Below are 26,892 nucleotides of genomic sequence, written 5' to 3'. Positions count from 1 at the left end.
TCAGTTTTCACACCTTATTTTATATCATATGTCATGGTGCTTTTTCAAGTAAAAAGTGATCTTTTAACAACTGCAGATTGTTCTAAGTGGGCGGGGCTTTACGGCAACAGCACCACTTTTGGCCCTGCCGCTCTGTGACGTCATCGGCACATAGGCTCCACCCCCTCACTTACCATTGGAACATGCTGGCCTAAAGGTCTAGGCCCCACCTTCTCTAGGTCGGCCCATACCAAGGGGCGCGGCTAGTGGTGCTGTCGCTGTGAAGCCCCGCCCACTTAACACAATCTGCAGATGATAAAAGATTATTTTTTACTTGAACAAGTACCATGAGGTATGATATAAAATAAGGTATTAAAACTGATAAATTTACCCTTTACACCTGTGTAGTCAGAAGTCAGAATGCAAAAAGGGGGTGATGCACTTTGCACTAGAGATCCCCTATGATAATAATTCCATATTGTTACATTGTATCAACAAGGATTCAAAACTATTTGGAAACACAGGGTAAATAATCCATAGGGAAGTGACATCAGCGTCAGGGGACTGGCAGCAGTTTCTGATATCATGTCAGGTCCATGTTTGATGAGGAGCAGAGATGCAGGACAGGTTTTTGTGACACGGCGGTGGCTGACACAGTGCAGTTGCCTATTACACGTACAGAAGACAATTATAGGATTGCGCTGTGAGCAACACGGACGACCGGAGTGGGAACTGCCTGAGAAATTTACTGCAAGTGCGGAATAATTTAACTTTGGGCACTTAGCAACCCATTATAAAGCTGAGAGCTCACAGACATTTCCCACTAGTGAGGTAATTCCAGGCTGTGAATGTGAAGCCCCGTCCCCCCTCACACAAAGACTTCTCCTTTATATTACAAATATCCCTTTAGAACAGAGCAAATAAAGTGAAGCAGCCTGCAGGCAGCCAGGAGAGGCAGGGAGGGGGTGCTGGCAGCCAGGAGAGGCAGGGAGGGGGTGCTGGCAGCCAGGAGAGGCAGGGAGGGGGTGCTGGCAGCCAGGAGAGGCAGGGAGGGAGGTGCAGGCAGCCGGGAGAGGCAGGGAGGGGGGTGCAGGCAGCCGGGAGAGGCAGGGAGGGGGGTGCAGGCAGCCGGGAGAGGCAGGGAGGGGGTGCTGGCAGCCAGGGGAGGCAGGGAGGGGGGTGCAGGCAGCCAGGAGAGGCAGGGAGGGGGTGCTGGCAGCCAGGAGAGGCAGGGAGGGGGGTGCAGGCAGCCAGGAGAGGCAGGGAGGGGGGTGCTGGCAGCCAGGAGAGGCAGGGAGGGGGTGCTGGCAGCCGGGAGAGGCAGGGAGGGAGGTGCAGGCAGCCGGGAGAGGCAGGGAGGGGGGTGCAGGCAGCCGGGAGAGGCAGGGAGGGGGGTGCAGGCAGCCGGGAGAGGCAGGGAGGGGGTGCTGGCAGCCAGGGGAGGCAGGGAGGGGGGTGCAGGCAGCCAGGAGAGGCAGGGAGGGGGTGCTGGCAGCCAGGGGAGGCAGGGAGGGGGGTGCGGGCAGCCAGGAGAGGCAGGGAGGGGGGTGCGGGCAGCCGGGAGAGGCAGGGAGGGGGGTGCGGGCAGCCGGGAGAGGCAGGGAGGGGGGTGCGGGCAGCCAGGAGAGGCAGGGAGGGGGGTGCGGGCAGCCGGGAGAGGCAGGGAGGGGGGTGCGGGCAGCCGGGAGAGGCAGGGAGGGAGGTGCGGGCAGCCGGGAGAGGCAGGGAGGGAGGTGCAGGCAGCCGGGAGAGGCAGGGAGGGGGTGCTGGCAGCCAGGGGAGGCAGGGAGGGGGGTGCAGGCAGCCAGGAGAGGCAGGGAGGGGGTGCAGGCAGCCGGGAGAGGCAGGGAGGGAGGTGCAGGCAGCCGGGAGAGGCAGGGAGGGGGGTGCAGGCAGCCAGGGGAGGCAGGGAGGAGGGTACTGGCAGCCAGGAGAGGCAGGGAGGGGGGTGCGGGCAGCCAGGAGAGGCAGGGAGGGGGGTGCGGGCAGCCAGGAGAGGCAGGGAGGGGGGTGCAGGGAGGCAGGGAGGGGGTGCAGGCAGCCAGGAGATGCAGGGAGGGGGGTGCGGGCAGCCAGGAGAGGCAGGGAGGGGGGTGCAGGGAGAACACACAGGATTCATGGCAGCCGCTTCTCTTTCCGGCCTGTTAAAGTGACTCTGTACCCACAATCTGACCCCCCCCCAAACCACTTGTACCTTTGGATAGCTGCTTTTAATCCAAGATCTGTCCTGGGGTCCATTCGGCAGGGGATGCAGTTATTGTCATAAAAACAACTTTTATCCAGCAGCGCTGTGTCTAACGGCCGGGGCTTACATTTGTATATGCATTAGGCTGGCACAACCTCTCTGTCCTTCCTCCCCACCCTCCTCATCATTAGGAATGATCCAGGAACATTTACTGCTGTTTGAGCTTTGCACAGGTGTCTTTACGATCCAGCCCATGTTCATTATACACACAGGTGGGGAATAGGAAGCAATCTGCCTGGAGCATTTCTAATGATGAGGAGGGTGGGGAGGAAGGACAGAGAGCGTGTGCCAGCCTAATGCATACACAATCTAAGCCCCAGCCATTAGACACAGAGCTGAAGGATTAAAAGTTGTTTTTATGACAATAACTGCATCACCTGCTGAACGGACCCCAGGACAGATCTTGGAATAAAAGCAGCTATCCGAAGGTACAAGTGGTTTGGGGGGGTCAGATTGTGGGTACAGAGTCGCTTTAACCTCTTGCTGAAAACCAATTTAGGAAAGTTTTATACTTAACTTGAAGATAAGTATTTAAAGAGAGAGAAACGCTGAACACTTTATTATATATTCTGGTTTTATTATAGTACGAGGAAACAAATTTACTCTGCAAGAAATTCATTACACCTGTAAGTTACTGAAACAACAGTAGAATCAGTATTACAGTATTATTGTATATAGGAGGCAGTATTACAGTAGTTATATTCTTGTATATAGGGGCAGTATTATAGTAGTTATCAAACACGAACTGGAGAGAATGGAACCGCTGCACATCCCATCTATGGCTGATACTAATGCCGCTAGGCATTAGTAGTTATATATTAGTTATATAGTAGTTATATTCTTGTATATAGGGAGCAGTATTATAGTAGTTATATTCTTGTATATAAAGTTCATTATAGAATGAGCATAACGTCCTTCTTACACAACTCACATATTTTATCTAAATCATTGCTTGTGCTCTTTTATGTGTGGATATTATATGTAAAGGGTTTGTCTGGTCCTCACTGCTTACAATCTCTCTTCTCCTCCACATATATTCACCCAGTTCAGGTGTGCCTCATATCAGAGATATTGAAGAAGACAGGGAGAAAAACAGTGTTCATCCCGCCACAAAATTCCTTATTGATCGTGTTTTAATAGGCTCCACTTCGCTGTTTCTAGGCTGTTATTTCCAGTGAAATGGTAATTATTTACACATTTCCACTTCAGAGCAGCGCTCCTTCATCCTCTGTCAATGCTCTCTTCAGTAGACTGCATTATAAAATACATTTCTTTTCAGATACATCATTGCTTATTGCTTACAACATTGTCCTCCTCCCGTCTCCTCAGCAGCTATGAGACACCTCTGTCACTTCTATAACAGAGAAAGAATTTCAAAATCTGTTACAATAAAGGAAAAAAATATCAAAAGAGAAAGGGATGGAAAATGCAATAGAAATAGCCAACACATTTTACAACTTTACTTGTGTTATAATCCCAAATTACTCTTCATATATATATATATATATATATATATATATATATATATATATATATACTGTATATATTCGTTCTTAAAGCGGTTATCCAGTGCTACAAAAACATGGCCACTTTCTTCCAGAGACAACACGACTCTTGTCTCCAGTTCACGTGCGGTTTGCAATTAAGCTCTATTCACTTCAATGGAACTGAACAGCAAAACCTCGCCCAAGCTGGAGACAAGAGTGGTGCTGTCTCTGGAAGAAAGTGGCCATGTTTTTGTAGCACTGGATAACGCCTTCAATTCTTATTGGAAACAAAATTTCCCCAGGGCTATTTCTCTTAAAAAAAGGCTCCCAGATGCTACTTTTGGGTAGTGTACCTATTGGCGAAAGGTCGGTGATTAGACAAGCCTCTGCAGTGTACTCTACAGTGTTGGCGCAACACCGGAACAAGAGAAGCAGGATGGTTATTTTGATGAATAGGCCATAGGCCATCCTGACTGAGCTGTTAGGAGATGTTGAGAGTAGTGGTTATATGAGGACACCGACACACACAGTGAACAAGTGTGATCCACTAACACCTGTTCCCACAGGCACTGCCCCCTGCTGGTGTTATGATGTGGGAGCAATCTCATTTAAAAGTCTTTACCCCTAATAGTGGAATGTAAGACATTAACAACTCAGCGAACTGTATGTCACCTTGTATCCAGGCTAGAGGTGCCCAACAGTATCTTATCTTGTATACAGGCTAAATGTCCTCAATTGTATCTCATTTTGTATCTAGGCCAGAAGAACCCAACTGTATCCCATCTTGTATTTAGGCTAAATGTGCCCAGTTGTATCCCATCTTGTATCCAGGCTAGAAGTACCCAACTGTATCCCATCTTGTATCCAGGCTAGAAGTGCCCAACTGTATCCCATCTTGTATCAGGGCTATAAGTACCCAACTGTATCCCATCTTGTATTTAGACTAAATATGCCCAGTTGTATCCCATCTTGTGTCCAGGCTAGAAGTACCCAACTGTATCCCATCTTGTATCCAGGCTAGAAGTACCCAACTGTATCCCATCTTGTATCAGGGCTATAAGTACCCAACTGTATCCCATCTTGTATCCAGGCTAGAAGTGCCCAACTGTATCCCATCTTGTATTTAGACTAAATATGCCCAGTTGTATCCCATCTTGTATCCAGGCTAGAAGTACCCAACTGTATCCCATCTTGGATCCAGGCTAGAAGTGCCCAACTGTATCCCATCTTGTATTTAGGCTAAATATGCCCAGTTGTATCCCATCTTGGATCCAGGCTAGAAGTGCCCAACTGTATCCCATCTTGTATCTAGGCCAGAAGAACCCAACTGTATCCCATCTTGTATTTAGGCTAAATGTGCCCAGTTGTATCCCATCTTGTATCCAGGCTAGAAGTACCCAACTGTATCCCATCTTGTATCCAGGCTAGAAGTACCCAACTGTATCCCATCTTGTATCCAGGCTAGAAGTGCCCAACTGTATCCCATATTGTATCCAGGCTAGAAGTACCCAACTGTATCCCATCTTGTATCCAGGCTAGAAGTACCCAACTGTATCCCATCTTGTATCCAGGCTAGAAGTGCCCATCTGTATCCCATCTTGTATCCAGGCTAGAAGTACCCAACTGTATCCCATCTTGTATCCAGGCTAGAAGTGCCCATCTGTATCCCATCTTGTATCCAGGCTAGAAGTACCCAACTGTATCCCATCTTGTATCCAGGCTAGAAGTGCCCATCTGTATCCCATCTTGGATCCAGGCTGGCAGTTCCCAACTTTATATCATCTGAATCCCAGCCTAGAGACACAAAACAATTGTACAATTTTCCTGTAATCACTTACATAGATCATCGTTACACACTTACATCATTACATCACACATAGATGATCATTACATCACACATAGATCAAAACATCACACATAGATGATCATTACATCGCACATAGATCATTACATTACACATGGATGATCATTACATCACACATAGATCATCATTACATCACACATAGATCATTATTACATCACACATAGATCATTATTACATCACACATAGATCATTATTACATCACACATTGATGATCATTACACATAGATGATCATTACATCTCACATAGATCATCATTACCTCACACAGATCATTATTACATCACACATAGATCATTACCTCACACAGATCATTATTACATCACACATAGATCATCATTACATCACACATAGATCATCATTACCTCACACAGATCATTATTACATCACACATAGATCATTACCTCACACAGATCATTATTACATCACACATAGATCATTACCTCACACAGATCATTATTACATCACACATAGATCATTACCTCACACAGATCATTATTACATTACACATAGGTCATTACCTCACACAGATCATCATTACCTCACACAGATCATTATTACATCACACATAGATCATCATTACATCATACATAGCTCATCATTACATTACACATAGATCATCAGTACATCCCACAGAAAGCTTCATTCCATTCCAACCTCTCCTTCTCGGTGTATTCTTATAGTAACAGTGCCTGCTTTATTTTTGCTTACATCATACAGTGATATATTCCTGGTCCTGGCTTGTCATTGACCATCAGATCTCTTGCCCGTATTGTCAGTGAAGCGGGTGAGGGGGGGTGATCTTTCGCCCATCCTTCCTTCTGTCGGTGGATGAGGATTTTTATCATTCCTATGGGACGCTTTTCTTGCCAAGTCAGGACAGTTTGACTGTTCCACATATAATGAGCGTCGGCGCATGTATCGGCCATTTAGCTCTGTCTGATTAATGTGAGATGATCAAATGTGTTCTACAAGACGGAGATTACATCAAGAGCCTGGCACCGTACAACTGCAGGTCACCTTGACGCTAGCGATTACGCCCGGCGCCTGTCATCTGCCACCTGTGTTTTCCGGGGGTAAATGTGATGTTTTGATTAGTGAAATGTTTTTCTTTCTTTGGGATTTGTGAAGTTTCATTGCTAGAACTTCAGATGGGATTTTTTTTTTTTTTACATTTCGTATTAGGTGAATAAATGCAAATCCGCTAAAATGTCCAAAAGGAAATCTCAAATTAGTGCACAGCTCTCTTCTAACCCTCACTTTGTGATAAAAGTCAGAGGATCCCTTCTATTACCTATGTCCTATGGAAATGGGTGGTAGGTTACCCCTTTAAATGTCTTATGATCCCCAATTCTGTGCTGCTTAGTTTTATAACCTGTCTATATGGGGGGCTTTGTTTTATAATTTAACAAATCTTTCAAATCTGTCTGTATAAAGCCACCACTAGGGGGAGCTCACAGAATATGAATTTATAGCTAGTACCCCTTTTGAGTAAAGTGTTGTACGCCACCCCTGTAAGGAGGACTATGGTTGGTGGATGAGTCTAACAAAGGCCACCAGGGGGCATACATAGCCACAAACGCTGTCGGGGAAGTGCACTTCACCATCTACTTTTTTACAACTTGTTCCAGTAACTGGTTCTATAGCTGACCCCTCCCAATGAGGGGCTTTATAGCAGTCAATAGTATGGTATAATAGTTTTATAGTATACCTCTCGTCAATTGAATCTATTAGGGATGCGCTGCACTTTTTTTTTTTTCCATTGGTTTCCAGCACTCTATCTCCTTTACTATCTTCAGCTCAGCTCCATTACTCACAGCAAGGAGTCTATGGAGAGCTGAGCCCACCCCCGAGGACCATACAACTGAGGTTGTGCTGGTTAACCAGGGTACAAGAAGATCTCCTGGTGGGCCTTGGCTCTCATACAGTAATGGGCCTCAGTAATCCGACAGAAGATGGAGCCAACCATATGTCCATAGAGTTTATGGTTTATTGGAAGATTCAGTAATAACCTATTAGATCTTATTGACAATAACAACAAAATTTAGGATGTAATTATAGAGGAAGTACCATGTTCTCTAGTCTAGATGAAGGGGGGATCTAGATAATCTGCTCAGTCCCAAGGAACATCCTTCCGACACTGGTTACAGAGATGACTACATACTATACCGAGCCGCCATGAGCGTGGAGAAGTCCAGACACCCTGCTGGGCTGAAGAAATGGTGGTGCCATGTCCCTGCAAATGGGGTCCAGCACCCGCCAAGAGGGAAGTGCAGACAGAGCGGGTGCGGAGGCCTGACGCACAGAATGCCACCGTGGTTGTGACACCAATGGTGCAATCACATGGTTTACTACATGTTTGTTACTGTGTGGCTCTATTATCCACATGGTTGGTTACATAAAAAATAAAAAGAATATGCCATTGATACAACGATCCTCACCATGTCTGGTTGGCAAGAAGCCTTGTCCTCCTATAGCCATAAATGCTTGGTGTTGTATGGGATGGAATACTGGGACTGTCCCAGCGAGAGTCCATCCTAAATCCAGTAATTGTGAACCTTAAGCCATCGCAACAAGACCCTGGAGCCGGTAATCTTTATGGTGCTGGTTGTTTATTCCCTATTTAGAACCCTGCATCATTCATTCTTACATTTGCTCAATAAAGAGAGCGGATGAGACCCAGGACACGGTTTGTTTTGCTCGGCCGTAAAGATTGCCATCGAAATGGGGTCTTAAAATGCAGTTTAAGAGAATGTCGCTGAATCCGAGCGTTGGCGCGGTGTGATAAATCTCATTCATGGGAAGGGGGGCTGAGAACAAGGCTGATGTAAAGTGCTCCACGTGCTTCTCTTTTATAGATTGAGACATAGAACGACGCATTAACCTCTCCTAAAAGGTGGAGCGTCTCGGTAGGAGCCGTCTCGGGGCTTCCAGTACAAATCACCCTTTTAGAACTTTTGTGGCTCTACCATAAAACTAGATTATTTGACCATAACAGCTGAGCTATGTGCTCTTTAGCTTGACTTTGTGATAGCCAAGGACAGATGGTTTTTTACCGTCACCTTCAGGAAATACTAGCAGTAGACTTTGGCTCAACACACGCGTTTTATGGTGCATCAATTGCAAGAAAGTCTCAAACCTCATACTGCAAACATTGTTGATCTTGATTTGCGCTTGTAGTATCATCTAAAGGAGTGCGGTAAAGTGTGAGGAACGCTGGTCTTGGGAGTGTTGGGAGATATCTAATAAGATCTGTGGTCTTCTTAATGTGTAGATCCAAGATCTTCATGGTTGCCTGCTGGGAAATGCTCCCCGTCACTTCTCAGTCAGTCTCCCCCAACCTGTGGCTTTTTCTAGCTCTTACAAAACTACAACTTCAATCATGACCTGACAACAGGACTAGATGGGAGTAGTAGATTTGCAACAGCTTTAAAGCCACAGGTTGGAGAACAGTGCCTGCACATCTTCTGAAGACTCAGTGGTAGCATTGGAGAGCAGTAACAGCCAGATCTTCTATCCAGAACATTACCCAGAAGGGATTGCTCAAGGACCATCCTGTTGCATTGGATTATGTTTTCCAACTAAGGCCATGTTCGCGCAACGTATATTTTCATAAAAGTACGGCCGTTGCTGCTGATGGCAACAATGGCCGTGATAAAGACGAAAATATACGTTACGTTGCTGTCTGTAAAATCGGGCCGGAGCGTATACACAGACGTGTCAGTTTTCTGCGACCACTATTCATTGAATAGCGGCCACAGAGAACCTGTCAGTGCACACAATGAAGGGCGCAGCTCCGGCTGCACTCTCCATTGTGTGCAGTGGGGAGTTCTGATGCGGGGGCACACTGGTGCGCCTGCATCAGAACTCAGTGGCGCTAAATATCATCCGGCTAGTACTGCAATACCAACTGGGATGATCTTATCTGACACTGGCCGTTCCGTGACCCGGCCGGGTCACGGAACAGTCAGTGTTATACAATGTGTGAAGATGGCCTAAAATCACAAGAACTTCAGATGCAATCTTCAGGTAAAGTAGTAAGACCATGATAATAAAGAGATCCTCTAGTAGATTGTGCCACAATAACATTAGAGGAGGCTTCTTCAGATAAAGTTGCATAACAGAGGTCACAGTAGTGTCAGACATTCTTATCATATACAATGAAGAGATTTCTTGGCCGCAAGGGCCACAAATGAGCTCCGACCAGTGAGGTTCGTGCAGCCATGGAAACTGATCAGTGTATCACTGGATACATATCAGTGCTGTGAGTTTACATATCACAGAGCTGTATATACTTACCACTGCTGTGGTCCGGCATTCTGTTCTTCTGGCTCTCCTGTCCAGCAGCCCTGCCTCCTCCAGAATGATTGATAGCTGGAAGAGGTGGGGCCTGAAGACACAGCCGCTGGATGGCGAGAGCCAGAGATGAGGATGCCAGATTGCAGCAGCGGTAAGTACGTACTGTTCTATGATATGGAGACTGACAGCGCAGATAAATGTATATCCGTGCTGTCAGTTTCGCTTTATTGCTATCAGCTTCACATCCCATGTTTACACAGGGAGATGTGCGGCCAACGACAATAAACGAAAAATCAAGAATAATCCAGCAATTGTAGGGAAGATGATCAGACAGGCTGTTGGGGGTTAATTTCCAGTTCTATAATGCTGGACCCAAAGGGATCAAACTGAGTGAAGCAGAAGAATCCTCTCAGCCCCAATCAGTCCCAATACGCAGAATAAGGCTCTTCATCCTATGAAATGTATAAGGTCCCCGGCCATCGTGCGTATGCGGTCATGCCAGAAGGGCAGATGGTCTCCCTGGAAATATGCCAAGTTTGCAGACTTCACTGGGAGTTCTCAGCAATATGTTTCTGCACAATTAGAAAACATTCATGTGCAATTCTTATGGAGATGTGTGCACGGAGGAGCTATAACCCTGCACTCTTACAATATGTTCTCTTCTATTGAACCATATACGGTAATTCATATAAGTGCAAGCCTTTTGGGGGGAAAGTTTTAAAAAGTCAGTGAGCCCAAAATGCTTGACTGCTCCTGCAAATTTCTAATATACTGTGCTTCAGTACTCATTTACTTATTTGTTTATGTATTTAATTATTTGTTTATTTATTTACTGTATTTATCAATTACAGTTTTTTCCATTCCCAGGCCATGTTCACACACTGTAAGAGACCGGCCGCTCCGTGACCTGGCCGGGTCATGGAGCGGCCGGTCTCTGGAAAGATCATCTCAGCCGGTACTGTAGTACCAGGCAGATGATCTTTTGGGCCGCAGAGTTCTGATGCGGGTGCATCCGTGTGCGCCCGCATGAGAACTCCCCACAGCACACTATGGAGCGAGCGTCCGGAGCCGCTCCCTCCATAGTGTGCACTGACAGGGTTTTCTGTGGCCGCTATTCACTGAATAGTGGCCACAGAAAACAGACATGTCAGTTTTCTACGGCGACGCTATGGATCCCGGCCGGAGTGTATACTATGTGTATACACTCCGGCCTGGATCCCTTCAGCCTGCAGCACTACGTAAGTTCCGTGGAAATTACGGCTGTTGAATCAACGGCCGGGATTTCCACTGAACTTACATAGTGTGGACATAGCCTCAGCAATTATCTACAATAATGTTAACTTCTCCAGCTGTTGAAGAACTACAACTCCCATCATGCTCTGATACCTATAGGGTTCAGCCCTTCGACATGTGTCTGAAACCACGTCCCCTTGCATTCTCCAATGGCTGTGCAAGTTGCCAGGGCTTTCAGTAACACTGCACAGCCATTGGAGAACACAAGGGGGCGTAGTTTCAGATGCATTCATTACCTTGGAAACACAGCACAGCATAGATCGGGGGTGTCAAACTCGCAGCCTTCCAGCTGTTGCAAAACTACAACACCCATCATGCCTGGACAGCCAAAGCTTTGGAAAATTTTTGCATTGAGTGCATGAGATATGTTCATCCACATGCCATGTACTATAATCCATCAGCAAGCCTGCATGCACTTACCCTAAGGGAGAGAATCTGCAGCTGCATCCCCCTGCTCCATGACTAGTATATACAAAAGCCAGAATCATAAAAGACTCCAATGTATAATCCCCTTTCCTTGTAGCTGTAAGAAGCCATAGTCCCCGGCAGCTTCCATGCCGCTGGGTTTGCAGGTTGATCATTGTGCAGAAAGCGTCTCTTATCCACCTCCACTTACTTTATTTTAATTCCCCTCCGCCTATAAACCTTTTGCTCCCGGGCCGGCGTGGAGCCCTCCGGTTTCCAGTATTTAAGCTCTCTCTTACGCTTTATTGGAATAAAGTGTGACTCCAGCTAATGACGATAACCCCGGCAAGCGTTATGATGCGTGACGGAGCACATATTGTGGAGTAATACTTGACATTGTTTGTTGCGTTGGCCATAGAGCTGCTTATTGGAGCTATCACATTTAAAGATTTTTTTTTTTCCAATTCCAATGGATTAACACCAAGGTTCACGAACCGCGAAGAGAAGCCAAGAGGACTTCTGCCAGCTCAGCGTGATTCCTTATCCAAGTAATGTTAATTTGCAGAGCTGGCATCTCCTCTTATCTGCTGATGTACAAAGCTTGATACGGCTGCAGACCTGCAGAATGCAGAACAGGCTCCGCACTTACTGGGGCGAAAACCAGCAACTCAGTCATTCACACATGTATTCCATGTGTGATCGGGTATAGTGATTCATTATCACAATGTCCCCGGGGATTATAACCATATATCTGCCATAGAGAGTAGATTACACTAATAATAATATCTGTTCTGCATAGGATATACTGTATCTCATCTACCCTGTAAAGCTCATGTAATGGGGTCACTTCCAAAGATGCTCCCTGGAAGAAGAATACAACATAGCTCACCTCCAGAGGGAAAAGAGTTGACTCTCTGGTGCCCCCTGGGTGTAGCATCACTGTAAGTTAAAGGGGTTATCCAGCGCTACAAAAACATGGCTACTCTTTCCCCTCTCTTCTCTCCAGTTCAGGTGTGGTTTGCAATTAATTTACTTCAATGGAACTGAGTTCCAAACCCCACCCAATCTGGAGACAAGAGAGGGGGAAAAGTGGCCATGTTTTTGTAGTGATGGAGAACCCCTTTAAATGGGCTATCCTAAGGTTGATGGTCACCCTACAAATAGATCATCAGTATTAGATCAACTGCATTGAAACAATGGAAACATGACCTGGGATTATCAGCCAAACCAGAACCTCCTCCAGAAGGAACAGACGCCCATCTCTAGACTGATGTTTCTTTATGGTGCGTTCACACCTACAGGATCTGCAGCTGATTTTCTGCAGCAGATTTCATTTAAATAACTGAACACAGCATCAAATCTGCTGCAGATCCTGTAGGTGTGAACGCACCCTTAAAGAGTCACTGTCGTATTTTTTTTTTTTTTGCAGAAATCAATAGTCCAGGCGATTTTAAGAAACTTTGTAATTGGGTTTATTAGCCAAATCTGCCATTATCTGCATGTAAAAAGCCTTTTCCCAGGTCCCCCCCTCCTTCCTCTTTTTCATCCACTCTGAAAAATCTGAAAATTGTGACTTGTTGCAGGAGACGTACCCTGTCTGCTCTAGGGAGAGGGGAGGGGGGAGGAGGAAGGAGGGAGTTAGCCGGCAGCAGAAAGCAGATAACAGAGGATTACAGGCACGGAGCTGGGTGACAGCTGTAATCCGAGCTCAGACAGGTCACTGGTGACTGTCACAGGAGATATCCCATGAGGGATTTGTAGATTAACTCTTTGTTGTCCTGTTTTGGTCTTTTCTTTAGCTCTCTCCATAGGAGAACAATGAAGACAGGGGGGAGAGCTTCAAACTGCTTTTTCATGATAAAAATGCATTTTTCGGATAATAAACCCAGAGAGAGGGGGGGACAAGAGAGAGGAGAAACATGGTGGGGGAGAGAGAGGAGGGGACAAGAAGAGAGGAGAAATATGGCGGGGAGAGAGGAGGGAACAAGAAGAGGGAGGAGGGGATGGGGGGGAGAGGAAGGGACAAGAACAGAGAGGAGAAGATGGGAGAGGAGGGGACAAGAAAAGGGAGGAGAAGATGGGGGGAGAGAGAGAGGAGGGGAGAAGATGGGGGAGAGGAGGGAACAAGAAGAGAGAGGAGAAATATGGTGGATTAGAGGGGAGGGAACAAGAAGAGGGAGGAAAGGATGGGGGAGGAAGGGACAAGAACAGAGAGGAGAATATGGGGGGAGAGAGGAGGAGACAAGAAGAGAGGAGAAATATGGTGGGGAGAGAGGAGGGAACTAGAAGAGGGAGGATGGGATGCGGGGGAGAGGAGGGGACAAGAACAGAGAGGAGAAGATGGGAAAAAAGGGGACAAGAAAAGGGAGGAGAAGATGGGGGGGAGAGAGAGAGGAGGGGAGAAGATGGGGGAGAGGAGGGAACAAGAAGAGAGAGGAGAAGATGGGGGTGAGAGGAACGGACAAGAAGAGAGAGGAGAATATGGGGGAGAGAGTAGGGAAAAAGATGGGGGGACAAGAAGAGAGGAGGAATTGGGGGACGGGAGAGAGGAGGGGACAGGAAGAGAGAGGAGGAGATGGGTGAGGGGAGAGGGGGGGACAAGAATGGAGGAGATGAAAAAAGAGAAAGGGGGTAATAGAGAGAAAGCGGGATGAGAGAGGATGAGATGGGGAGAAGAGAGTAGGGGACAAGAAGAGAGAGAAGGAAATGGGGGAAGGGAGGGGACATGAAGAGAGGAGAAGAATGGTGAGGGGAGAGAGGGGGACAGGAATGAAGGGGATGGGAAAGGAAAAAGAGGGGGAATGGAGAGGGGGCGGGGAGGGGGGAGGGGGACGAGAGGGCAGAGAGAGGAGGGGCATGAAGAGATGGGGGCAGGGTGAGAGATAGAAGGAGAAAGAGGAGACAGGAGGGGAGCAGGGAAGAAGAAGGGACATGAAAAGAGAGGAGGAGATGGGGGTAGTGAGAGGATGAGACAGAAAGGATAGGGAGGGGTGGAGAAGAAAGAAAGCGATAAGGGGATAAGAGGGGACAGAGAGGAAGGAAGAAGGAGAGAAGAGATGACAGGAGAAAAGTGGATGGAAAAAGGGGGTAGAGGACAGGACAGAGCGAGAGAGGGAGGAACATAGAGTGGAGAAACGAGGGGGCAGGGAGAGGTGGAGAGGGAGAGACAGAGAGAGGGGGAGAGAGAGGGACAGAGAGAGAGGGGAAAAGGGGACAGAGAGAAGGATGGTTAGAGAGGTGGTGACAGGGTGAAAGGAGTTCAATAAAGGAAAAAGAAATAAAAAGAATGAAGGGGTATGGTGGGAGATAAAGAAGGGGGAGGGAGAACCACCATCACCATGTGACCACCAGGAGCTATAAATACACATCATTTCCATACCAGGGACACTGCCCGCATTATTGTTGATTCCAGTGACCGGATCTAATGTTCACTCGGATTAATGTAATTAACTTTACAAATCTGATAAATCTTGTCTCTTCACGTTCATTTGTTTTCCTTGATGTCCCCGATCGGGGTTGATACAAGTTGTGTTCAATATTATAAAGACTTTAATCTTTGTCAATTGTGCGCTGAGCTGTGATTGATACATTTCGCCGCACTGTATCATTTCCATTAAAGCTTCTTGGCACGAGGCCGGGATTTCCTCTAGAGACACGTTCTCCCGATGTATGGATTGTACCACAGCTTTCATGTTGTGGTTAGAGAGGTTATCCGGGATAAGAAAAAACACAGCTACTTTCTTGTAAAAACAGCACCTTCCTTGTCCTCAGGTTGTATGTAGTATTACAATACAGCTCCATTCACTTCAGTGGAACTAAGCTGCAAAACCCAGACCCAAACTGAAGATAAGAGATGTTCTGTTTCTGGAGGAAAGCTGCTATGTCTTTGTAACCCCTTTAAAAACCCAGCTTTGGACTGGACATCCAATAATGCATCCGTCATATGTGAAATATCATTAGAAATGGTGAATTTCTTTATGGCTGGTGGTGCATTTCTTCTTTCTTGCATTTTTTTGCAACATTTATGATATAAAAAACATGTAGTGCAAAGCCAGTATTGAATTCTCCTCAATGTATTTTATCATTTCTTATGAAATAGGAGCAGGGACTGTTGTCAAAGACAGGTGTCCCTGCTCCTGTACACTGAGTGGCCTAGAGGTTAGCTTCAACTTTTATGCATTATAGCTTCCAGCAAATGCGTTTGGCCACACTCTCCGGAGTCCCTGCTGCTGTATGTACCTTGTGTGGACAATTGCAGGGCAGGGAGAGAGATATGAAGATAGATAGATAGATAGATAATAGGAGATAGATAATAGATTGATAATAGGAGCTAGATTAGAGATTAGATCTATGACTACAGAACATCTGACGTCCAGGGCTTTGCAGTTTCTGGGGTACAGCTGTAATGGCAGCCATATTGGTTGTTACCCAGCTTTCCCAGGATCAGACATAACTATGATCTGAATACTTGTTTATTTTTTTACAATGCAACAGATGAGGAGGACTGAAGGACTTATATTACCCTGAAGATTTTATAATTTCCCCTTTCTATTAACCATATTCGCTTTCCTCCATTATTGGCGTCATTATTATTTCTTCCGCAATCCCGGACTCCTGTAATCTCTGCTCCGTACTTTGCCCCCGTGCGCTGCCTTCCTCTGTTACCATAGATAAGGTTATCACCGTCAGAGATGATGTCTGACCGTATTCCATGAAGGAACCTGAGGAAAGTAAGTGAACCCATATATTACATTGCATTCGTTCCCGGTTTATTGTATCTACATCCTGTGGATTTTTGTGTAGTGTATAGATGACGGAGCCCGGGCTGGCCATAGAGCGGCTGGTAAATGGTTAATCCAGTCGTGTGTTGTTGTAATCGGATAATTCTGTATGGCTGCTCATATGTTGTGATCTGCGGAGGCTTCCCAGGGATCGTCTCGCTGTTCTCGGTCCCTGTGGGACACTAATTCATTATTTCCTGTTGGACTATTGGGTGAAAATGTGTGAAAAAGAGAAGGGGCTGCGTGGATTCTGCACGTACCGATATAAAGCCGCAAATTGTGGAATAGTCCGGGGGATCTCTGGGGGTTTATAGAGGGAAATGTATTCTTTTACATTTCAAATTGCCACCGTAGCATAAAAATCACAATATAATCTCCTATAAAAGAGTGTATGTCAACCTGTAGCCCTCTGGCTGTCGCAAAACTACAATTACCAGCATGCCCTGACAGCCAAAGGCTAGGGATTGTAGCATTGCAACAGATTGTTACAAGTTGGGGAAAGCTCTTTTAAACACCATTGTTGTGTCTGTTGCCCTGCGTTGTTATTCCTAGGGCCTCAATCCCATAGCCTCTTGATGTGTCTGCTCTGGGGTCTGGACCCCATGGCCCTATGATGTGTCCCCCTGAGGCTTGGACCCCATGCTCCTGTGTTCTCCCCCCCCCCCCCCCCCCCCGAGGCCCGAACACCATGGCCTTGTGATGTGTCCCCCCTGGAGACGATAGCCCTGTGATTACCCCCTCCCTCCCCCCCCCCCCCCCGGGGCCTGGAACCCATGGTCCTGTGATGTTTCCGCCCCTGGGGCCTGGACCCCATGGCCCTGTGATGTGTCCCCCCTGGAGCCTGGACCCCATGGCCCTGTGATGTGTTCCCCCTGAGGCTTGGACCCTATAGCCCTGTGTTGTGTCCCCCCTGAGGCTTGGACCCTATAGCCCTGTGATGTGTCCCTCCTGGGGCCTGGACCCTATAGCCCTGTGATGTGTCCCCCCTGAGGCTTGGACCCTATAGCCCTGTGATGTGTCCCCTCTGAGGCCTGGAGCCCATAGCCTTGTGATGCACTCCCCCCCCCCCCCCGGGGCCTGGACCCCATAGCCCTGTGATGTGTCCCCCCTGAGGCTTGGACCCCATGGCCCTGTCATGTGTCCCTCCTGGGGCCTGGACCCTATAGCCCTGTGATGTGTCCCCCCTGAGGCTTGGACCCTATAGCCCTGTGTTGTGTCCCTCCTGGGGCCTGGAGCCCATAGCCTTGTGATGCACTTTCCCCCCGGTGGCCTGGACCCCATAGCCCTGTGATGTGTCCCCCCACCCCCTGGAGCCTCGACCAAATAGAACTGTGATGTCCCCTGTGGCATCTTCAAATTTCCCATTGTCACCAGATCATCTGTGTTTTTCATTCACCACTCAGTGGTTTTAAAGGGGTTATTTAGCATTAGAAAAAAAACACAGCTACTTTCTTGTACAAACAGCGCCACCGCTGTCCTCAGGTAGTGTGCGGTATTACAGTTCAGACACTATGGGGGAGATTTATCAAACATGGTGTAAAGTGAAACAGGCTCAGTTGCCCCTAGCAACCAATCAGATTCCACCTTTCATTTTCCAAAGAGTCTGTGAGGAATGAAAGGTGGAATCTGATTGGTTGCTAGGGGCAACTGAGCCAGTTTCACTTTACACCATGTTTGATATATCTCTCCCTATATATGAATCAGCTTCAGAGAATGGTTATCATCTCAGCAAATGAGATGACATGAGGAGGTCTAACCTAGTGGGGGGACCTGTGTCTGCCCCCTCAGACTTCCCCACACCCCGTATGTCCTAGGTTTGCGGCCCCGTCTGAGCTGTGAAGTGCACCGCTCTGTTTTTAGATTTCAGAACTATGTTTAAAATGTCCATAATGTTCGGTTTTTACTGCAAATGATTTTCCTGAGATTTGGAAGGGTTATAATTTGGTTAAGGACCAATTACCTTATTATGTCGCTTTCCTCTGTTATCAGCCGGTAATTTTCACATTGCTTTAATTAAACATTGCCTGAAATACAGGATTTTCTGGAAAAATATAGAAACATGTATTTAGAGACGTTCTGCGACGTAATCCTGTGATTAGAGGCGACATTTCCTAAACTACTGTACTGCTGCGGAATAAGAAACGAATAGACACGAGACAGGGAGGAGATGCTGCTGCTAGTCTGGGAAGAGTCACCATGGTGGGGTTCAGCCGGCTGGAACCCCCAATAATAGGAAGATCCACCATTGGATTCCAATAAAACTGGGTCTTAGAACCGGTGGTTGATAGAACTTGTAAATCCCACTAAGTTACATGACTCATTGCTAGCCAGGAGTTGTCTTTTGGGGAGTCCCAGACCCCCTTATTGTGTTCTTGCATTATGATAAACAATCCCTTTAAATGTTGTTGTAACTTTCATAGAGGAAAGAGGCCTCATACAGTAGCAGAGATAAAGTGGACCCCAAAAGAAGTGGCCGGAATTTGACCTCTACCCATGTTTATCAATGACCCTTGGACTAATTTCCCATATCCTTTTTTGAAGCCTGCACTTATCCTAACACTATATATATATATATATATATATATATATATATATATATATAAATATATTAGTCAGTTATATAATCATATAATCAGTCTAGATGGTTGAGGTGGTTGTTTTCTGCCCACAATCTTTGCACAGCAAGAAGACCAGACCAGGGTGCTTTGCAACTACAACCACAGTGGAAGTTCTCACTATTGGGTGGGGGGTCCTTCATATGATCCTCCACTCACATATTCCGCAAACAAGGGAAAGGAAGTGACAACAAGAAAAGTAGTAGTCCTTCTAGAGGGAGAAATGAGAATGGTCTGGGCTCCCAGGGCAATAATGGTCATGAGCCCCTAACTACCTTTAAGTGGCATTTATTTAATCCATGCCTCCCTTTGGACTGTAGACCTTGTAGCAGTGAGCCCTTTTCTAAAAGGCACTTTTCTAATTACTTAATCTACACCTACCTATTAGCCACCCAAGTCAGGAGATTCCATAACCTCCTGCCAACCATCCAGAGACATTCCATACATTCTATTAACGTATTCATATTTACTATACAGCAGGGGTACTCAACAACTTTTAGTGAAGGTCCAGTTACCGGGGTCTATTGTCAGGTGAAGGTCCGAGCTGAACATCAGTAGTAAACGTGTTTTGTTAACTTTCCAAAATCTTGTTGAACTATACATACAGAATTGATGCTTATTAGTGGGAAAACTGTCATTTCTTTCCTTCTCCCCAGCCCTTTGAAATTGGGTACAAAGGGGGTGACTGCCCCAGTAGTATATAGCCCCCTGTTTCTCCCCCAGTAGTATATAGACCCTTGTGCGCTCCCCCCAGTAGTATATAGACCCCTGTGCTCTCCCCCAGTAGTATATATTCCCCCTGTACGCTCCCCCAGTAGTATATAGCCCCCTGTGCGCTCCCCCAGTAGTATATAGCCCCCTGTGCGCTCCCCCAGTAGTATATACCCCCTGTGCGCTCCCTTAGTAGTATATAGCCCCCTTGTGCACTCCCCAGTAGTATATAGCCCCCCCTGTGCGCTCCCTCAGTAGTATAAAGCCCCCTTTTGCGTTCTCCCCCTGTAGGATATAGCCCCCCTGTGGGCTCTCCCCCAGTAGTATATAGCCCCTGTGCACTCCCCAAGTAGTATATAGCCCCCCTGTGAGCTCCCCCAGTAATATAAAGACCCCCGCTTTGTGCTCCCCAGTAGTATAAAGCCCCCTGTGCTCTCTCCCAGTAGTATATAGACCCCCGCTTTGTGCTCCTTAGTAGTATATAGCCCCCCTGTGTGCTCTCCCCCAGTAGTATATAGCCCCCTGTGCGCTCCCCCAGTAGTATATAACCCCCCTGTGCACTCCCCCAGTAGTATATAGCCCCCCTGTGCGCTCCCCCAGTAGTATGTCAACCCACGCTTTGGGCTCCCCAGTAGTATATAGTCCCCCTGTGCTCCCCCTCCCATATAGCATATAACATAAAAACAAACACTTATACTCACCTGGGTCTGGGCGTCTTCTTTTCTCTTTCCCTCTTGTGGCCGCACTGCAGCAGTCACAAGAGGCTGCTCTCCTCTTGTCCTGGCGCCGGCGCTACAGTGACATCACTCGAGTGCCGGCACCAGAGACAGAGAGCGGCCTCTTGTGACCGTTGCAGCCTCAAGAGTGACAGGGAGGGAGCCAATGGTTCCCTCTCTGTCAGTGCTGCTGCACGATAACTATGAGCGCTCGTTATGAGCACTCATAGTCACTATGCAGAGCGCAGCTCAGTATAAATGTATACTGAGCTGCAGCAGGGTTCCGGACAGCTGTCTGTGGTCCACGTTCGGACCACGCTCCACCAGTTGAGGACCCCTGCTAAATAGTAAAGCAAATAAAATAGCCAATACGTAACATGTGTTGAGCCCAGGCTTGCTCCACCCCCAAGGAACAAAAGTTAACTCCCTACGTTGTCTCTATATAATCCTCAGTTTTTTACCTCTATGATTTTAAAGGTCATGGGTTGTCTTATAAGAATAGACAGAATGAGCAATCATCATGTCATGTATGTCTTAGGAGCCGCTTCTGGTAAGGGCCCTTAGGCACTTTCCTAAAGACTGAATAGTTATTAGAAAACAAGGAATTACATGTGAAAAGCCACAGTGATGCCCACAATTCCCACCTCCTTGTGCTTACTTGTGCTACCCATCACAAAAACCTCCTGAGACATTCTTATAAGATAGAAAATCAGGAAAAAAACCCTATTCACTTCCACTGTTCTTTATTGGATAACATCTCTTCAGGGGTGGAGCCCTGAGCAGCTTCACCCCACCCCTGAGGAGCAAGGATGAAGCCAATCTCACCTCTTTCCATAGTCTCCTCACCATCCTCAGGTTTCTGCCTCTATGAATGATCTTAAATTGCATTGAAAGAATATATTTATTCCGTCAGGTTGAAATGAATCCTTTTTCTTGAAAACGAAATTAAAAACGAATTAATTTTTTTAAAATCTTCTCGACAAAAATGAAATTTACAGATGGTGCCTCTTTATGTCGGAGTAGCCGCGGTCCATTAAGCAGACGGCGCGGGGTGGAGGCTGATAAACAGCTTTCTTGACCACACAATACAATATTTGATTACACACTACATTGACTTGATAAGCAAGTCGCCATATTATATTTTAGGAAATTATATTCTTAGCTTTTTTGTTACATTACAATGTGATTTATTTCCAGCCGTTGTTTGTGCATGGGAACAATGTTGATGGTTAATGTATCACTTGGAACGTATTGTTCCATTATCTGTAGTGACCTACATTAGGGTGAGTAGGAAGCTGGGAAAACAGATTGACTGTCACAGTAATCTGCATAACAAACATTTCAGCCGGGGACAGTATGGTGAATGCTTACACGCTGTGACAGACCCACTATTATGACTACTAATCTCCCAGGCAACGTCCCCCCCCATCCTGCTCCGAACAGACGAGAGCTGCCAAATATAAATCTTAGTGCTTCAAGCTGAAGGCTCAGGATATGTAGAACTGGGTCAGAAATATGGGGAGAACTGTAGCAAATAAAAAAACGAAAGTGACCAATAAGATTATGGCTATCAACGAGGGAGGGAAGTCAGTGATTTGCTGCTAGGGTCGGCAGCTATGTTACTATATGGATATATAGGCATGGTTCCACCTGCATACATTATACAGTGCCTCATCGGTTTACGGACACTTATGAGTTCCAACTGTTCGATATTTGAATGAAAATGTACCAGGAAATTATGTTCGGAACTTGAACTGCTTAGTATCTGATGTCTGGTGTCTCATGCTAGTGATAAGTGAACTTGACGAACGTTCGTGTTCAGATGAATGTTACCGAACCCCAACGTTTGGCAAGTTCACTCATCACAAGTTTGGACCCTTGCGGTTGCAGCATTGCGCATTTTCACGTGACGCTTGTCTACCCCTTCCAGTGTCCTGACTCCTCCTGTTCCAGAAGTGAGGGTAATCGTAGCACTAGTGAGCCCTAACATACTGTACAGTACTCTATAAGATTACTTGAGCGCTGTAGTTAATTATTACTAATTACTGGTGGGTGCCGGAACCAATTAAACACATTTACATTATATCCTATGGGAAGACACTGCTCGGTTCTCAAACTGCCTTCTTGAACCAGTTCAAGAACAGAGGTACCACTGTATTACCAAGTTACTATTCTACAGGTGGGGTCACTGTGTACATACATTACAATACTCATCCTGTACTGATCCTGAGTTACATCCTATATTATACTCCAGAGCTGCACTCACTATTCTGCTGGTGGGGTCACTGTGTACATACATTACAATACTCATCCTGTACTGATCCTGAGTTACATTCTGTATTATACTCCAGAGCTGCACTCACTATTCTGCTGGTGGGGTCACTGTGTACATACATTACATTACTTATCCTGTACTGATCCTGAGTTATATCCTATATTATACTCCAGAGCTGCACTCACTATTCTGCTGGTGGGGGTCACTGTGTACATACATTACATTACTTATCCTGTACTGATCCTGAGTTACATCCTGTATTATACCCCAGAGCTGCACTCCCTATTCTGCTGGTGAGGTCACTGTGTATATACATTACAATACTCATCCTGTACTGATCCTGAGTTACATTCTGTATTATACTCCAGAGCTGCACTCACTATTCTGCTGGTGGGGTCACTTTGTACATACATTACATTACTTATCCTGTACTGATCCTGAGTTATATCCTATATTATACTCCAGAGCTGCACTCACTATTCTGCTGGTGGAGTCTCTATGCACATACATTACTTATCCTGTACTGATCCTGAGTTATATCCTGTATTATACTCCAGAGCTGCACTCACTATTCTGCTTTCCATCTTAGCTGATCTCTTTTAATACAGGGGACATACAATAGATAACACTGTGCAGATCACTGGACCAAGCACATGAATAAGCAGGGGACACAGAAAGATGTGAACTCATCAACCCGCCAATGTGTGACTAGCTGTTTTGTTTAGTAGTCTATCACTCAGTATTGGTGTTATATTGCGTGCCCTAAAGCTTTGTATACATGACTACATCTAATCTTACATCTTTTTGAGTAACTTTCTTCCCCTCCAGTCACATCCACAGCAGCAGGGGTTGGTGCAGCATCAGGCGATGTCAGGGCCCTCCCAGTTTAGGGGGTTAATCTGTATAAGAGCTTTGTTGCCCATGGGTTTATCTGAACAGCTGATGTATTATATATGCAGACACTGAACAAGCAGGGATCATTACTGACATGTTAGGTCATGCAGCCTGAGAGCTAACATGAAGAAAGCTGAATTGTGGATGCAGCTCTGGGGGTGGTGAGACATAATAATGTGTACTGTTCCCACCATCTGTCTTCAGTATAGGATGCATGTCATATAACGTCAGAGCTGTCTCCGTCTCTGCTGCACGTCAGTAAATATCCCGAAAATATAAAATCATTAAAGCAGACAAAAAGCAGCATTAGAGAAATGTCAGGGAATGTCACCCGTCTCGTCCGGCCCCCCGGAGCCCGCAGTCATTCTGCTACACTTCACCACTGCGTCCTGGAAGGTTGTGAGACCCGGCTGGTAATTGTACCTCCGGGGTCACCGCTTCTGCTGACCCGTACAGTCTGGGGCAATAACACAGGGAGGTGATGTCGACTTCAATGGTCAGAAAGATTTCCAGACAAGTCGTCAGCAAAGCATCAGGGACATAACATACAAGTGATTGCTGTGATGTCCGCACAATGAGGTCTGCGGAGTCTGGAGACTGTAACAGCGGCAACAATGGCGGATACAGCACTGATAGGATGGAACTGTATGAACTGCCCAAAATCTGCAGAAGTTACACCCGTCCGCCTCCTTCCATTTTAAACTCACGGATTGATAGATAGAAAGTATATGAAATAGTTAAAAATAAACATTTTTGCAAACTTTGTAAAAAATTTAAATGTTTTTAAAGGGGTAGTTCAGCAAGAAGAAAAAAAAAATTAAATAACTGGTGCCAGAAAGTGCCACAGATTTGTTATTTACGTCTATTAAAAAATCTCAAGTCTTTCAGTATATATCAGCTGCTGTATGTGGTGTATTATTTCTAGTCTGAAGAGCAGCAGAGGTTTTCTATGGGGATTTGCTACTGCTCCGGACAGTTCCTGCCATGGACAGAGGTGGCAGCAGAGAGCACCGTGTCAGATTGGAAAGAACACACCATTTCATGCAGGATATACAGCAGCTGATAAGTACTGGAAGAATTGACATTTTTTGATAGAAGTCAATTACACGTCAGGCACTTTCTGGTACAGATTTGGTTTTTTAACTACCCCTTTAAAGCGTCAGTTCACCCCCAAAAAATATTTTCTTAGAAATGAACTGGTGACAGAAAGTGCCAGAGATTTGTAATTTACTTAATCTCAAATCTTCCAATACTTCCAAGCTACTGTATGTCCTGCCGGAAGTGGTATTCTTTCCGGTCTGGAGAGCAGGAGAGGTTTTTTTATTGGGATCGGCTATGGGATAGTTCCTGACAGAGGTGGCAGCAGAGAGCACTGTGTCAGACTAGAAAGAATACACCACATCCTGCAGGACATACAGCAGCTGATAAGTACTGGATGACTTGAGATTTTTTTTTTAATAGTAAATTGCAAATCTCTAGCACTCGATTTAAAAACATTTTTTTCCTCCCCTTTAACATAAAAATTAAGAGCACATGCCTGACAGTAACTGCACGGTAAGACTTGACCATAGAAAGTAGGTGTATAAATGACATAATCTATGTACGTTTAATCATTTTCTTCTTGCCCATGAATATAATATGATGGAGCTGTAACATCCGTCTTACCTTCTTGTAGCCTGTAGTTACTTTTTCTTGGTAAATATTTACAATCCTCCTCAGCCACCAGAAGTCCAACATTAAGTAGGAGAGAAGAGGGAGGAGAAGAGGGGGATGCAGCTGCAGTATCTCACTATGAAAATAGCAAGAGGGGAAGAATAGGGGAAGAAGCAGAAAGTGGACATATATCTGGTACAGAAGAGCTCTGAGATCACATGGATACTTCCTTACATTCCTTTTAGAGATGAGCGAACCGGGTTCGAGTCGATCCGAACCCGAATGTTCGGCATTTGAGTAGCGGGGGCTGCTGAAGTTGGATAAAGCTCTAAGGTTGTCTGGAAAACATGGATACAGCCAATGACTATATCCATGATTTCCACATAGCCTTAGGGCTTTATCCCACTTCAGCAGCCCCCGCTAATCAAATGCCGAAAGTTCGGGTTCGGATGGACTCGAGCATGCTCCAGGTTCGCTCATCTCTAATTCCTGTACAGCTAGGTGTGTATGCCCAAACACATGCACATCTCTCCCAATACGCATGCGCAGTATCCATCCTCCTCCTCCTTGGATGAATGCACCAGTGTCCCGTCACTAGGGTAACCCCTTCCGAGCTGATCATTTCTCCCCTATGATCTTGTCCCTGCCTATAACCTCCCACTTTTTTTACTGTTTCATCTGTAGAGGTACTGTATGTACTTGGAAACGCTTCATAATCTTCAGACGTCTCCATTACCTGGTGAAGTTCTGTACTTTGAAGCCCCTCTTTGCTTTGTGTTTTTGGTGTCTGTTTACCTCGTTGTTGTTGATTATAGTTTCTTATTTCCTTTCGAGGAGTCACAGGTTCATGTTCCTCATCCAGCGCACAAAGTCGCCGCATAGTTACAGAAGGAAAGTTTACCCCCAATTATAAAAGACTTTGTATAAATCAATAGTAAGAGGTGATAAGAAACTTTGTAAAATATCAGAGCACAGAGAAATGCCCGTGTCTCCACTTATCAGACGACTTTCATCTTCTTTTCTGTACTGATCAGCCACACTTCTTTCCGCCTTTATACACAGAGTGATGTGGATTAAAGGGGTACCCTGGAGAAAAAATTCAAGTGGTGTCAGAAAGTTATAAACTTAAAAAAAATACTTCCAATACTTATCAGCTGCAGTATGTCCTGCAGGAAGTGGTGTATTCTGACACAATGCTCTCTGCTGCCACCTCTGTCCATGTCAGGAACTGTCCAGAGCAGGAGAGGTTTTCTAGGGGATATGCTACTGCTCTGGACAGTTCCTGACATGGACAGAAGTGGCAGCAGAGAGCACTGTGTCAGACGGCACTTCCTGTAGGACATACAACAGCTGAAAGGTACTGGAAGACTTGAGATTTTTAAATAGAAGTAATCTATAAATCTGTACAAATTTCAAGTACCAGTTGAATTAAAAACAATGTTTTTTTCTGGAGTAGCCTGTTAAGGTGATAACTGTTGCCCATAGAAGTCTATGGAGAGGGCAGGGTGGGGAGGAGGGAACAGCTGCAGAGAGAGGCCACAGCATGGATAACATTATACAGCAGTAATAAGCAGTATTGCTGTGAGTCTCTTTTAGGGCCCTATTCCACCGGACGATTATCGTTAGCATAATCATTAACGATTAACGATCTCAAACGACCGCTATTGCGAAAGACCTGA

The 26,892-nt window shown here is 46.1% G+C and overlaps 1 protein-coding gene across 9 annotated transcripts in view; it reads left to right on the top strand.

Annotated features, from left to right (window-relative positions):
• Positions 1-26,892, top strand: part of DAB1 (DAB adaptor protein 1) — a 177,181-nt gene that overhangs the window by 6,967 nt on the left and 143,322 nt on the right. For 8 of the 9 annotated variants that reach the window (XM_069979402.1, XM_069979399.1, XM_069979395.1 and 5 more), the window contains exon 1: positions 16,242-16,298. The exons of the other annotated variant lie outside the window; for it this stretch is intronic. The gene's annotated coding sequence lies outside the window, so the exon portion shown is untranslated. Of the gene's footprint in view, positions 1-16,241; positions 16,299-26,892 lie in introns of those variants that run through there. 9 annotated transcript variants of the gene reach the window in all.

Source organism: Dendropsophus ebraccatus, chromosome 8, assembly GCF_027789765.1.
Source record: "Dendropsophus ebraccatus isolate aDenEbr1 chromosome 8, aDenEbr1.pat, whole genome shotgun sequence".
NCBI lineage: Eukaryota > Metazoa > Chordata > Amphibia > Anura > Hylidae > Dendropsophus > Dendropsophus ebraccatus.
Note: the sequence above shows the minus strand (reverse complement) of the source record. Positions and strands in the feature narration are given on the sequence as shown.